Here is a 13017-nt window from a genome sequence, read left to right as displayed (position 1 = left end):
GTGGTAGAGGAAGATGGTGGTTGCTGCACACAGGCCATAGGCCATGGAAGTGTAGAGCCTTCCAGAAATGAAAAAAGAGCCAGTCAGGAGATTGAGGGGAAAGACAGGCACGAGATGCAAGTAGATGGAGAAGGAGGGGTCAGACTGTAAATGAGGGTTCCAGACTTTATTCTAAAAACATTTGTGAAGCTGTTAAGGGTTTCTAAGAAGGTGAGTGGAAGACCTATGTTAGTAAATTTCAAATGACGTCATTTACTGGGTCCTCCCATCTCTAACGTTAGAGATGGTTCAACAGGAAGAGACAGGAAAGCAAACAGGGTGTTACGCTCTGTTCTTCAGGGCCACTAAATCATGACATTCTCAGCGTGAAGTTTCATGCCACGTGTGTTTAGCTTCACAACATAAATGCTCAGCACAGAAAAAACAAGAGGAGTAATTTCATTGCCTTCATTAGTGGATACAGCTATATATCTTTGAATTGTGAACTTTAAAAAACTGCTTGGCATTTTCCTACCAGAATAACAACAGACTTCATTTATAAACAGTGCAGTCAAGCATAATATCATTACACCATATATGGCTCTCTTAATTATATTAACATCTCAAGCTGCCAGCTTCACCCACTTTAATCATAGCCAAGAAACTAGAAGGTAACAGTGGTGGCAGCAGACACACCACAGATAGTGACAATTTTAAATATTACAAAATTCTGAGTCTATTCAATGCAGACTTTTAAATGCTCATGTGAAGACCAATTAGTAGTAGGCTGACATATAATTTGTTCAAAAAAGAAAGAAAGTAATCTCTCTCCAACTAGTGGACAGTTTCCAAAACTTTAGCCTCCTGATAGCACTGTGAAACTTAATATATAAAAGGACTTGACTTATCTGAGGTTACCAAGTCCAGGGAAAACAATCCTAAAAATTTCAACTCATTAATGAATCATTAACCTCCCTAACAGTCACCCTTTATGTTCTCCATGCCACTTAAGTTGATAAAAGATATTTTAGAAGTTTCCACCTGCAATTATTAAAAGAACAAATTCCAAACACTGCATAGTGCCACTTTTGTAGAATGGGTGGTGGACTGAGAAAAACTGGATGAATTATGCATACTGCATTGAGAGAAGAGTTTAAAAGCAATATATTATAGGGCATTATGATTATCATAAGAGTCCGGAATTAAGGTTGCAGAGTGGAATATACGCGGGATGGGGGTGGGGGTGCAGGGGGATTGTATACCAATGAAGGAATTTTTCTTTTACTTTTCAAAGAGAAAAGTGCAACAATGAATGACTGGAAATCTAAAATCTCTGTAAATATTCATTGAAATTAATAAACAAAAATTAAAAAATAAAACCCCACAAATTCCACTGTTAGATCCCATGAATTCAGTGACCAAATGTCGGTGAGCACATTCAATCTTTGCTCTCAGCTTTAAGAGGAGTGAACACTTATATCCATAAATCCAGGATGCCATACAGCATGCCAAGTCCTGACGGTATACGCCTGTACACAAAGGCTTAGCAGTGTGTTAATAATTAATAAGCAGGTTAACAGCCATACTGTAGTGAGAAAATGACTATAACAAAAGATCTAGCGAAATATTCATTGGCCCTCATGACAGACCAACGAGGCTAACAAAAGGCGGCAGTTTAAATGGGTGACCCTGGAGGACATTACGCTGAGTGAAATATCTGAGTCATAAAAGGACAAATACTGTGTGGTGCCACTGTTATAGAATGAGGCTGACATCGTGTGGGGAGAAGACTGAGAAAAACTGGATAAATTATGTATACTGCATTGAAGCCGATGAAGGAGAGAACAGTTTAAAAGCGATATATTTGAGGGCATTATGATTATCATAAGAGTTTGGAATGAGGGTTGCAGAGTGGAGTATACTCGGGGTGGGGTGGTTGTGGGGGGTTCAGGTGGATTGTGTACCAATGAAGGAGTTTTTCTTTTGCTTTTCAAGGAGGAGAGCGAACTGGGGGTGGGAGTGGGGTGGGCAGGGAGAAAAGTGCAACCATGAATGAATGGAAACCCAAAATCTCTGTAAATGTTCATTGAAATTAATAATTAAAAAAAAAGCGGCAGTTTCCATCTCTGCCACAGCTGACCTTATTTGGGGTAATAATGGCTGCCCATGCTCAGGGCTGCAAATTGCTTTTTGCCCTTTGGAATTTAACAGAAGTTTAGAATAAAATTGAAATCTTAAGCACACAAAACAACTCTGATATACTAGTATTATTTACCCTCGCTTCCTAAGTGTTTCAGGGCAAACACGCTGCCTCGCGTGTATTTCTACAGGGGTGCAGAACATCAAGGTTTTCTAACCTTTGGGAACACGTGGCCTGAGAGCACAATGAAGAGGCCAGTGGGAACGGGGTTGTTGTTAGTGCTGTCAGTCGGTGCCAACCCTATGTACCCCAAGTACAACATGACAAACGCTGCTCAGTTACCCCCTAACTGTTGCCGTGCTGGAGCCCCGCGTGGTGGCCACTCTGTCAACACGTCTAGAGGAGGCTCTTCCACTTTTATGCTTCCCACGATGACCTTCCTTCTCTGGGGACTGGCCGCTCCTGAAAGCACATCTCACGGACGTCAGATGGAGCCCCGCCACCCCCACCTCCCCTTCTGGCTGCACTCCTTCGCACACAGATTTGTTTGTTCTCTGGGCAGCTGACAGCGTTCTCTGCCAAGGTTGTAATTAAAATCCACCAATTCTGCACTCTTCCTTATTCATTACCCAGCCTTTGCATGCAAAGCAGGGTGATGTGGAATTCCAGGGCTTGGGTGAAATGCACCTTAGTTCTGGAGGTTGCTGCTTTTTAGCACTTTACAGAGGCCCTTTGCTGCCGATCTGCTCAGTGCAGTCTGTTATCTAATTTCTTGACTGCTGCTTCTGAGGGTGTAGACTGTGGAACCAAAGAAAATGAAGTCTGTGACAGCTTCAGTCTTTTCTCCATTTATCATGATGCTGCTTATGGGTTCATACATAGGAATTGACGCCTTTGAGCTGTGGTGCTGGAGAAGAGTACTGAATGTACCATGGACTGCCAAGAAAACAAATAGATTCATCCTGGAGAGCGTCAAACCAGGCTGCTCCTTGGAGGCAAGGATTCTGGGGCTTCGCCTAACATATTTTGGACATGTTGTAAGGAGAGACAGGTCTTTGGAGAGGGACATCATGCTGGGCAGAGTGAAAGGACAGCGCAGGAGGGGAAGACCCTCTATGAGGTGGATTGATTCAGTGACTGGGGTAATCGGGATGGGTGTGTCGGAGGCAATGAGACTGGCACAGGATAGAGCAGGGTTTAGGGCTGTTGTACATAGGGTCGCTGAGTCACAAGCGACTCGACGACACATAACAACAACAACAACAACAACAACAGCTTATGGGTTCATCTGTGAAGAATTCCTTTTCTTTATGCTGGAGTGTAACCGAAGCCTGGGGTCTTTGCTGTTCATCTGGAAGGACTCCCAAGCTCTTTGCTTTCAGCGAGCAGTTGTTTTATCCGCACACTGCAGGATGTTAACGAGTCTGCCTTTAATCCTGAGGCTGAGCTCTCAGTCTCGTCCACCTTACCGAGTTATTTCTGTAGCACACAGTGGTTAAAGACATAAGGCGGAAGAGGATCCCTGTGGAGTCATTCTATTTCAGTCAGTCTGGTGGAGCAGAGTCCACAGAGTTGCACCACTAATAGTAAAGCAGCACCTCTTTGATGGTTCAAATCCACCGGCTGTTCCAAGAAAGATCTCTTCACATACGATTTACGGCTGGAAAAACCTGCTGCACGGCCAGTCGTGAGGCAGTTCTGACTCAACAGCAATAGAGGGCTTTGTGAGTTGTGGAAGCAAAGGCAAGGATAGCGAGGAGTACGGAGGCAGATTTGGAAAAATAGTTAGGTTCACTGAAAAGATTATCATAGAAAAGACCTAGTAGCAGGAAGCTGCACTGCAATCCCAGAGGTGCACAGTTCAAATCCACCAGATGCTCTGCTGGAGAGGGACAATCTCTTCCTGTACCAGTCAGATCTCATTTGACAGTACACACATAATAATAATAATAATAATAATAATAACAACAACAACAACAATAATAAAAATATTTTTTAAAAAAGATTAACATAGAAAAGAGATGTGTATGCAAAGTTACAGTAGCTTCAACAAATGTTTAGTCCGAATAAGTAAAAGAGGTAGCATTACCCATATTGCCGCAAATGGAGAGAAGAAAGAAAACTCCTAAAGGCTTGCATGGAAAAAGAGATGCGTTTTGGAGATTTAAAAGAACTATAAATAATACTCTTACAAAAGCAAAACTGTCGCTGTGGTGATGCCACACGTAGTAATCCTATGACCAACAGAGACGAACTTCAAAATATCAGCACATTTCGTAGAACCATTATTACTGGGAGGCATGGTTAAATAATGGTTAGATGTTTAAGACAGAAACTTGAGCTTACCTACAAGAGCTCTCAAACTGCACACCCATGTTTATCACGGCCTTTTTCACAATAACAATGAGGTGGAAACAACCCAAGTGCCCATCAACAAACAAATGGATAGAGAAGCTGTTGTATATTTACACAATGGAATACTATACAGCACTGAAAAACAAGGAACTCATACAGTATTATACAAAATGGGTGACCCAGGAGGACATTATGCTGACTGAAATATCTCGGTCACAAAAGGACAAATATCGCATAGGGCCACTGCTGTAAAACGGGACTGACATTGTGGTTGAGAGAAGACAGAGAAGGAGGGGAGGAATGATGTGTACCGCATTGAAACAGATGACAGAGAGAACTGTTTAAAAGGGATATATGATTGGGTATTCGTATAGCCCTGGTGTATAAGTTACCGTACCGCATTCACTTGTGGTTGCTGTGAGGCTGAAAACCGTGACACTGGTGTGTCAAATGTGTTAATGGTTGGCTACCTAATGTGGACAGAGAGTGGGGTGGAGCTCCCCGATTAAAACAAGCTTGGAAGGAGGAGTGGCATCCACTTCCATAATAGCTTGCCTCTGGAAACCCTATGAACATGGAGAGAGGAAGAAAGGCACCCAAGCGTCGAGGACTCTCCTTCATAGGGTCGCTATGAGTTGCCTGCAACTCGATGGCACTTTACAACAACAGCAACATTACTGTCACGACAGGAGTCCAGAATGAAGGCTGCACAGTGGTGTGGACTTTGGGGGAGGGACTGCATAACAATGAAAGAGGTTTTTCTTTTATTTTTCCAGGAGAAGAGTGAATGGGGGCAGGGCGTGGGCAAGGAGAAAAGTGCAACAATGAATGAATGGGAAACCCTATGTCTTTGTAAACTTTCATGAAAATTAGTTAAAAAAAAAGAGCTGTCAAACAAGAAGTATTCTCTTTTTTTATAAGCACTTAGTGTCAATCAGTAATTGAATTATCATTGGCTCTGAGACTTGAGAAGATGGAGTTCCCTGTGTTAGCAGGAGGTTAGGTGTAACACTCTGCTGAACATTTTCTTTGCTTCATTAGATAGTCTAGGTTCCTCTGCTCAGGATTTTGTCTGTTTTTCCAAAAGTCTTTTCCCATTGGTTATAGTTTTATTGTTGTTATGGTTGTCAGTTACAGAAATGGAAAATACTGTTTCTAAAGTTGACGCATGCCAACTTCATTCACTCTGTTCACGCTGGCTTTTAGAAATACTTTCGTATTTTAGTCACATTTACAAAACTGCTGTATAGGTTCTGATTTGGTTAGAGGAGAGAAGACTGTCAACGTGTGGACTGGCATTTTCATTTCTTGAACGTAGTAAGAACTTTGACTGAAACAATACTGGATCTGCTGAGCTTTAACTCATATTGCAAAGTACAGTCCTTAACCCTCTGCAGCAAATGCTTCAGGCCCTCCAGCTGCAGTAAGTCAGGTCGCGTCATCTGTATAACACAGGTCATTGGTGAGTTTTCCTCCAAGCCACCTTCCTCTTCATAAAGCCCAGCCTCCCAAATGATCTGTTCTGCATACAGATTGAAAAGGTATGGAGACAGGACGCACAATCAGATGCTCTGGGATTCTGATTCTTGTTAAGCTTAGCCGTAATTTGTTGTGATCCAGGCAGTCAAATGCCTTTATATAGTCAATAAAACAGAGATAGATATTCCTCTGGTACTCTCTGCTTTTGGCCAAGATTTATCTGACATTGGCTACGTAAGTTGGACAATGACCAAGGATGACAGAAGAAGAACTGATGCTTTTGAGTTGTGGTGCTGCAGAAGAATACTGAATATACCATGGACTGCTAAAAGAACTAACCAGTCTGTCCTGGAGAGGGTGAAACCAAGCTGCTTCTTGGAGACAAGGATGTTGAAACTCCATCTTTGGCCACGATGTCAGGAAGAAGGACATCATGCTTGGAAGGGTGGAGGGACAGTGCAGGAAAGGAAGATCTAGGATGAGATGGACTGACAGAATAAGTGGGGTAAAGAGAGTAAGTGTGTTGGAGTCAGTGAGACTGGCTCAGGATAGAGCAGGGTTCAGAGCTACTGGGCATAGGGTCACTATGAGCACTAGTCGTCTTGATGGCAGCTAACAACAACAATATTAGATCTGTAAGTTCAGTAAGTATGAACTGCCATTTTTTTTGTATTTTCCACATCCTTTATAATGAAAAGAATTACTCTGCAGGGTTCTCTATTATGCCCTTCAACAATTTTATAATGTTCATCATCCGTCTAATACAGTATATCTCAGTTCTATCTTTAGATGTTTTAATGTATTATCTTGCTGTTGTAAATAGCATAAGGACTTTTTAAAAGGTTTTTAAAATTTTAATTATTTGTGTGTGTGTGTGTGTACCGTCAAATGAGATCTGACTGGTACAGGAGGAGATTGTCCCTCCTTCTCCAGTAGAGCATCTGGTGGATTTGAACCGCTCACCTCTGGGATTGCAGTGCAGTTTCTTGCCACATGGCTACCAGAGCTCGTCGAGAATGGTTTAAAAAAAAATTTTTTTTAAACTGTTGCTGTTAGGTACCATTGAGTTGAATAGAAATCTTGTTGTAGTGTGTACCACTGAGTTGGAACCAACCCATAGCTGACCCTCCGGGGGATTTTCAGAGGCAGTGAATCAAAAAGGAGGCAACTGCCCAGCCTTCTCCCGTGGAGAAGGTGGTGGTCTCCAACCATGCGCCTTTGGAACTGCAGTGCAGCTTCTTGCCATTAGGCCACCAGAGGTCCCTCACAGCAACCCTATGAACAGCCATCTGGAACCAGGCCCTATCCTATGCTATCCTGGGTTGTTGCAAAAAAGGAAAACGCAGACCAATTTTTCAGTCCATCTCTCCTGATTTTTTTCATTATTTCTAAAAGATAACTATTTTTTCCTTTCTTAAAAGCTTACCGAGACATTCTCTCATATTTTCTATCCAGACCATCCATGGTTTTTCTGTTCTTCCCTTATCCTTGCCTGTTGCCTGACTTCTGTGATTTCATTTTTCCACGTACGCTCTCATGTATGTTAACATACGTCCACGTGTCTCACAAATGAGGAAAACAATGACAGTGTACACTGCTGTCTTGTATTTCAAACCAGTAAGTTACAGTGATTTTTGTAGTTTTTTCCAGTAGTTGCCTTTCATCTACTTAATACTTTAGAGTATTGTCTTTTTTTTTTCTATATTTTATTAATTTTCATAAACATTTACAGAGATTTTGGGTTTCCATTCATTCCTTGTTGCACTATTCTCTCTACCCTCCTCCCAGTTTGTTCTTGTCCAAATGCCACAGTGCTTGTCAAAGCCAGTTCTGATTAATCTTCTTTGTCAGTGTGTCCTTTGCCATTCCCTATCACTCCTCCCTGAGAGAGACTTCACCCTGAGTCATAAGGAAAAGGGGATGGCGTATTCTCTTAGCTACTTCCTGCTGAAAAGGGACGCTGTGGGTTTCAGGGTGAAGATCTTCTCTCACTACTCTAAAGGGCCCCTTTGGCAGTAGGAAACACATAGACTATTATGGAGATTGATTTTGGGATTTAGATGCACTCTTATTGATTGTGCTTAGCCGTACATGTTCATATCCTTGAAGATGTATCATGGGGGTGTTGCAACCTAGAAGGCACAAATTTGACTAACAAGTTATAAGTACATGAGTCCAAAAATTATGGAAAAGTAAAAGAAAAGATTCTTTCATTGTTTTACAAACCCTCCCCCAGGTCCCCTCCACCATGTAGCCCTCGCTCTAGTCTCCTGTGATGACAGAAATACCTAGTTATATATCTCTTTTAAACAGTTTTCTCCCTCCTCTGTTTCAGTGCAGTATACATTATTGAACCCATCTTACTCAGTCTCTCCCCAACAGTGGCATCATGTAATATTTGTCCTTTTGTGACTGGGATATTTCACTCAGCATTAAGATATAAGTAGATATTATATTATATTATATAAGTAGAGTATTGTCTTATATCTACTTAATACTTTACAGAGTGTCTACCTACTCTTGTACTTTTTAACTTTTTATTGTGATTTGAGTGAAAGCTACAGAGCAAACTAATTTTATATTCTCTCTCTCTCTCTCTCTCTCACACACACACATGCAGGCACACGCACACAGAGTTAGTTTTGTGATACTGATTACTATCCCCACACTGAAACGGCACTCCTCCCATTATAGTTCCCGTTTCTGGTCATCCTTCCAGTCTATCCCGTGTACCTTCGAGCTTTATTTGTTGCCCAATGCTGGTCTATGATCTTTTCGGGTAACTGCTATAAGGAGAGAGCGTGTTCCTCCCTGACATTATTAATATCCTTACAGGCCTACCTAATGTTTGGCTGGACGCTAAGTCAAGGGGGTGACTGGGTCCTAGCCTGAAAGGGTACCAAGGCCCCATTCTCAGGCTGCATCAGCCTCTATCACACCAGCATGTCTGGTCTCCTTCAGGAGTTCTCTTCCTGATTTTCCTGCCCACTTTACCAGGAATCTTTGCTGTGATCCCCTTCAGAGTGGGCCGCAGTGTGGGGGCTAGGCACCATCTAGCTCTTCTGGTTTCAGGTATTGGACACTGACGTTCACATGTGGCCTCTTAATTCTTCAGAGCAAACGTCTTTGACCTTCTTCACTCTTCTTTGCTCAAAATAGGGAGAGATGAGTGTAGCTGCACCTTATCCGGCTGCCTGCTATATCCACCTTTAGCTTGATAAGCATTTCTATCATCAGTCAGATTTTCCAGTATAATTTTACTCAATCTAACAATAGGATGATACAGATTTTCTAAATTTGGGAATGTGGAAAATCAGAAAAGCTTTTCCCAATACTGAATCTGATTTGTGGTCCCACTCACAATTTTATCCTTCATGGAATGGAATTTGCTAAAATTTTATTTAGGACTTTTGAACCTAGGTTAATAAAAGTGACTGGAATACGACTTTTCCTTTCTTTTGCTATCCTTGTCTGATTTTGACATCAAGATTAGGTCAACCTTTCTTTCTTAACTATTCTTTGGAATACTATGCATATGACAGAAATGATCTGTTACTTAAAAGAAATATATAAGTACCTGCAAAACTACTAGAGACTGAGAATTTTAGATCTAGTACAAACTATTCATAGAGCTAATGACTACATATATTGTAGTGAGATTATGAATATAAGCATTTTTTTTAAAAAAAAACCTCGAAAGCATGTTCTAGTCTGAACTCTTTAACTATACTATGAATGAGGACACTGAAAATATGTAAGTTTTTTCATTCTTTTTTTTTTTTTAGACACAATTCAGGTTTATTAGTGAAAGAAAGAAAGAAATACAAATAGGCAATCACAGTACACTCTCTTAAGTGTCAGGCAGCTGCTTTTTCTGGCAAGTGAGAACAAACAAGGCTCTAGGGCTGAGTATTGGTATTTATGTTGTTTTCTCTCTTACTGACTTTTCTATGTAGTGATATTTTTCTTTTTTCTTTTTTTACTTTTACATTGCTTTGCATACAAAGTTCACATATATTGTGTTTCACACTGTTCTTCATTCACATTGTGTTTCACACTCTTCATTCACATTGTGTTTCATACGGTTATACTCATTATGTTTTATGAAATCAGTCACCATTAAGCCATGACCACAATTACCCAGTTTTCAGATCCCCACTGAATCTCTCCCATTTCTTTTACCCCTCCTCCTTCCACCCACCAAATTGTGCAATGAGGGTTGCAGAGTGGATTATATTTGGGGGTAGGGGGTGGGGTTTGGGGAGGTGCGGGGCGGGGATTGTGTACCAAGTTTTTTCATTCTTAAGAAAGTGATTTGAACTATGGATTTAGCCATACCTCAATACTAAACAAGCTCTTCCTCAGGACATACTGTATAATAAAATACTGATGGTGAAGTCCTTAGGATTAGCAAGATGTTCAAAACATGCTCATTTCTGCCTAAAGATTTGCTAACTGTGGAGAGCTCAGTACCTATCTTTTTGTGTAAACACGTGTAACTAGACTGACGGGCATGTGTTCTGAGATTTTTTTGCTTGGTTTTATCCCCTCCTGCTGTGGGGTGGCAGCACAATTACTGGTCCGGACCTATTTTTGTGTTCTAACCCACATTAATTCCTTCTCTGTCTTGTTCTGTACACTACAAGATGAAATGCTTTCTAGAAGGATGAAATGACAAGTAAAAAGAAATCAACAACAAAATGAAAATGAGCAAGAACACTAGCTGAAGTACAGATTTATATCCATCAGCAATACTGAAAAGGAAAAGCGATACTAAAAACACCTCATGGTATTAAGCTAGACAGGCTGATTCACGCCCTTTGCCAGGAACAGTATAATAATGATAATAATTTAATTAATATACATCCTTGTTTGTTTTTTAAACACTTGCACTTGCTTTATCTCTCATGTTCACAGAATTTAATACCTGGAATTTTACTTCTAAAATGTCATCTATTGCAACTACGCATCTGATGCTTCTGAATTTTTCCAATGAAGAGGCAATCAGGAATCACTGTCACCAAACGGTGTCCCTTTCCCCACTCTCAGTAAAGGCTAATCCTCAGAAAACTTTTTTTTAAGGTTAACATTAAATCTACTTCTTTCTAAATGCTAGGTAATGATTTAATTCTTCTCACACTTCCATCAGAGACGGTCAATCCTTTATTTTAAGTTATACAAACAGCGGCCACTCATGTTCCGCTGAAGGCATCCTTTTGTGGCACGGGTAGGATGTACAGCGTATGAAGCGTTTGTACGAGTTTCTCTTGTTGCTGTTGACTGCCGTCGAGCTGACTGTGGCTCACAGGACCCTATAAACAGTGTATCTGAACCTGTCTTATCTGCACCGTCCTCATCATCTCTGACATATTCGAGACCACCATTATAGTCACTGTGTCAATCTATCTCGTTGAGGGTCTTCCACTACTTCTCTGATTCTCTACCTTTCCGAACATGATATCCTCTTCCAAGGATTAGAACCTCCTAACAATATGCCCAAAGTACGTGAGGCAAAGTTTCACTATTCGTGGCTCCAAGGTGCACCCTGGCCGCACTGTCTCCAAGACATATTTGCTTATCCTTTTGATAGTGCAGGGGATGGTCAGCATTATTCTCTTCCAACACCACAACTCACTCGCATCAATTTCTCTTCGGTCATCCTTATTCACTGCCCAACTTTCACCTGCATAGCAAGGAACGGAAAAGACTACAGTTTGGATCAAGTGAACCTTAGTCTTCAAACCAGTTGCGGCTCTTCAGGACTCTGATGAGGTGTCTGACAGCACTTTCCCAATCCAATGGGTTTCGATTTCCTGGCTGCTGGTGCCAAGGGTGCTGACTGTAGATCCAAGCAAGATGAAATCATTCCTTTCTATCTCTTCTCCATCCATCATGATGTTCCGTATTGGCTCAGTGGTGAGGATATATACACACATATATAATTTTTTTTTAGCTTGAAATGTAACCTATAGTGAAGGATATAGTCTTTGATCCTCTCCAGCAAGCGTATCAAGTCCTCCTCACTTTCAGCAAACAAGGTTACATCATCTCATAACGCAGGTTGTTGATAAACTTTCTTCTGATCCTGATGCCACATTCTTCTTCATAAAGTCCAGCTTTGTTCTGTTCATGCGATAGTGTCTTGGTCTAGGTACAGATCTGACACGAACACAATTAGGATCCTCATTCCTCTCACTGTCAGCCATAAATTGTTAGGATCCACACAGTCAAACGCCTTTGCATATTCAATAAAACACAAACAGACATCTTCCTGGTATTCTCGGCTTTCAGCCAGGATCCAGCTGACACCAGGAGTCCACTATTATCATGGCCATATTTACTATGAAGGAGGAAATTAAAATTCTAATAAGTCAAGTTACTTGGTCAAATAACATACTTAGGTAAATAGCCAAAGAGATTATGAATCCCAAATCTATCGGCTGTCAAAATCTATGTTCTATTCTTTTTACTAAGTAGCAGAAGAGATTCCAAATCCCAAATCTATCAGCTGCCAAAGTCGATTTTCTACTCTTTTTACTAAAAGTAACTGCTTCTCCTTAAAGAGACGATATACAAAGGTCAGAATGAGATAATATGTAAGAACATACAAAGAGTGCGAAGCATGGAAAAACAATACAGAAGAGACTCTGGAAACCCTCTGCAATTTCCAACTGTCAAAATTCTATTTCCTCCCCTTTTTTGGTACCACTTTATAGAATCTTTACAATTGCGTCTCAAAACGTAATTACTATCTTTATATTTTTCAGATGTTTCTACGTAAATAAAAAGAAATCAAGTTAGCAGAGCAAACAAGATAAATTCTTTTCAGTTTATGGTCTTTCCCTTCCAATCTGTCTCACACACTTTTAGAAAAGGCTCTCCCTTCCAGCACAAACATCTTAAGAGTTCAGCATAAACACGGCCAGCTTCTGAGAGCAAAGCCAGCAGTCTAATGGGGTTTCCCCCAATGGTTTCAAAGACCGTACCTAAAAACAGAGCTAACACAAGCTCTCTCCTCTCCAGGCAAGTATTTATTTGACATCCTCTTTGTTCGGAGGAACTCT

At 40.9% G+C, this 13017-nt stretch overlaps 1 protein-coding gene across 2 annotated transcripts in view; it reads right to left on the bottom strand.

Moving 5' to 3' along the window:
• Positions 1 to 13017, bottom strand: part of LCORL (ligand dependent nuclear receptor corepressor-like) — a 238735-nt gene that overhangs the window by 50642 nt on the left and 175076 nt on the right. The gene's annotated exons all lie outside the window — the stretch shown is intronic.

This window comes from Elephantulus edwardii, unplaced genomic scaffold, assembly GCF_000299155.1.
Source record: "Elephantulus edwardii isolate Elephantulus edwardi_28Jun2011 unplaced genomic scaffold, EleEdw1.0 scaffold00035, whole genome shotgun sequence".
In the NCBI taxonomy this organism is placed as follows: Eukaryota; Metazoa; Chordata; class Mammalia; order Macroscelidea; family Macroscelididae; genus Elephantulus; species Elephantulus edwardii.
The sequence above is the reverse complement of the archived record's forward strand: the minus strand, read 5'-3'. Positions and strand labels throughout refer to the sequence as shown.